Source organism: Herpailurus yagouaroundi, unplaced genomic scaffold (genome assembly GCF_014898765.1).
Source record: "Herpailurus yagouaroundi ecotype Mexico unplaced genomic scaffold, PumYag 66601, whole genome shotgun sequence".
Lineage (NCBI taxonomy): Eukaryota > Metazoa > Chordata > Mammalia > Carnivora > Felidae > Herpailurus > Herpailurus yagouaroundi.
In genome coordinates, this window is record NW_024419529.1 from 1,290 (window position 1) to 4,177 (window position 2,888).

Sequence of the window (2,888 nt, forward strand, 5' to 3'; positions counted from 1 at the left end):
GGTTTAGGTGCCTAAAGAGTGGGGTTTGAGTTTCTTCTGCTGGGGACAGTGAAGAGATATAGATACCACGACGATGAGTTTGTGCCAGCACGGAGGCAGCTTCGCCCCAGAGCATACAGTCCCGACAAAGATGAGAACGTTGGGATCAAGGGGAGAGTAAAGCAGACAAGGGTGCAACGGCCGCGAATGAGCCTCACTCTGGCCGAGTCGACCTCCATGGCTGCAGCTGAGGGCGGCCGAAACGCACCTTGATGCGGGTGACTGGCCTCTGGCCTGACCCAGGCACGGTATTCTGATACCTCAGCCACACCAACGTGCCTTCGCCTCGGGATGCCTTTGCTCATCTTGAATTGGCCTCACGTACCAACCCGTGCAGGAGCAGCAGAGCGGGGGTCTCAGCTGGAAGGAGGCCTGGTTTGGGGGAGGCCCGAGACTCCCTGTTTCTGTGGGGTTGGTCCTGGAACACAGGCTGGTTGACTGAACGCCTCCGCAGGCCTCAGCTTTGAGGGGAGGGCCGGCTCGGTCTCATTCTTCCTAAGACCCTCTCACATACCTTCCAAAATCAGCTCCAGAGAGAGGCAGTGGGGCGTGTTCACCTTGTGCCCCAGGCCCTGGGCCGGAATGTGCCCTGGGAGGTTGGTGCCCCACCTGCCCCGGTGGCTGTGTCTCTGGGGGGCCCACACAACTACAGGACATCCTCCAGGCGTCGCATTCCCGGAGAAGTTGCCCATTAAATAGCAGATGTTTTGATAAATACCGTTCTCAAAAGCAGAGTTCTCAGAATAAAACTGCCTTCCAATGCGTGATAGGGTTGGAAGGAGGGATAGGGTCGGATAGGGTGTGTCGAGGGAATCACGGCAGGTTCACGGACACCCCAGAAGTGCTCGCTGGGCCACTGAAATCTGACTAGGTTCCCGATCAGGCGTTATCCCGCGGTCCTCTTCCTGTGCATGCTGGGGACGAGGTGGTGAGCATGCCCCCGGGGTGGGGGCTGCAGGCGTCCTGATCGTGGAGTGGGACTGCACGGGAGCATGAAGATTATCCTGAACCACAGTATTTGGTGATCAGTCACATCAGGGGTCCTGACCTGGTGACCACGGCACCCTCCTCAGTGGAAGGGAGGGCCCATCTTGGAGTGGATGAGGAGGTGGCAGCTTGGGGATTTCTGGGGGACGTGGAAGAGGACGGAAGGGAAGAGGGCCACAGACACTGGCTCCCAGACTGTAGACAGGTTCAGGGTGGAACCAGGAGGGTCAGATTAGACTTGGGACCCAAGAGCCACGTCCTGCAGGCACCACCCTGTGTTGCCCCTCAGCGGGGGCGGGGGACAGGGGGACAAAGTCCTGGGGATTGGCAGTGTGCCTGTACAACTGGGCACTCTGGGTCCTGAGTTCACATGTCTAGTAAAGCTGGAGAAACCCAAGAGCAAAAGTACTAGGCCTTCTGGCCTGACAGCCTCAGAAGGCCCTGGCTCAGGGCGCTGCTGACGGCACAGGATTTCCCTGGGTTTAGAGGTTTGCACTGGACCTTTCAGGAAGTGTACTGGGAGAGGGGAGGTGGTGGCCCCAGCGCTATGGACTGACTGAGATGGGGCTTTCTGCCTCTGGGGGTGGGGATGAGCACCAGAGGCAGCCGCGTCCGGTTCCGTGAGAAAGGCCTCAGAGCCCGGAACTGGTCTCACTGCGGCTCCCTGCCCGAGCCTGTCCCACCAGGCCTGTCTTGGGGCTGCACAGCTCTGGCTCTGGGAGAGGTGGGTTAGGGTCTTTAACCCTGTGGAATCAAGAACTGGGGCCCAGGCTGCTTCCTGCCTGGGCTCTTGGGTCTGTGTCTGGGCAGGAAGTGCCATTTCCTCATGCCATCGAGCACGGGGCCCCCATAAGGAGGGTTGAGGCAGTGACCAGCCCTGTAGGAGCTGTCCTGGCACGGGCATGTGGCCCAGCCCAGCTGGCGATAAGCTGCCCGCTGAGCACACTGTGCTGGAAGCAATGGAAAGAGGGGCAGGCCGCCTTAGGTGTGGCCAGTAGAGGCTCCGGGAGAGCAGTCCGCGTCCCCACTGTGTGGCACCTGACCGCTCTTGTCACCCACGTGGGCCAGGTAAGAGGGTGTCTGGAGCTTAGGTTGCCCACCCGCCCTTTCCTCATCCTGGGGTTGGGGAGGGGCGGCAAGGTTACTGAGTGCCCTGGGGGTGGTGCTTGGAGAGGAGGCAGGACCATCCTCCTCTCCACTCCCCACCCCCCCCCCCCCAGGCCCGGCAGAGGCCTCGCCGGTCCCCGGGATTGGCTGTTACGCAGGACTCTCCTCCTGGCACTTTTGCACCTTAGGCAGCGAGGGTCCTCTAATCTCCAGTCTACCCCCGCTTCAACCCTTTCCACCCTTGGACCGCTGATCCCGCCTCTTCCTGCAGCCCACAGCACCGACTCCCCCCTCCCCCCCCCAGCACTACCGGAGGGCAGCGGGGCCCCTCCCATCCCCTACCTGCACGTCTCGCCTGCCGCACAGGCCTCAAACCTCCAGCGAGGCTCCCCTTCTTCAGGGTTGGGGCATCTCCCGAGGAGCCGGTGCTCTAGACCCCAAGACGGGCCTACCGCGCCCCCTCCCACTGCCCCAAATCCGGGGGAGCTTGGGCACTTTGGGGACTCCGGTTCCTCACCCACAGTGAACCCTGGCCGCTCGACATTAGTATGAAAGTGGTCACAGAAGCAGCGGCCACCACCCAGGGAAAAAGCATTCCTGCTGCCTTCCTGCCCCCGCCCGCCAGGAGACAAGCAGCGCACACCCTGGCTCCTTTGGGGGAGTTTATTTCCCGGTCAGAAAAGGAGAAGCAGGTTCAGGCTCCTGGGCGTTCTAGGCCCCGTCCTGATGGGGGGGGGGGGGGGGCGGGGGGGGGG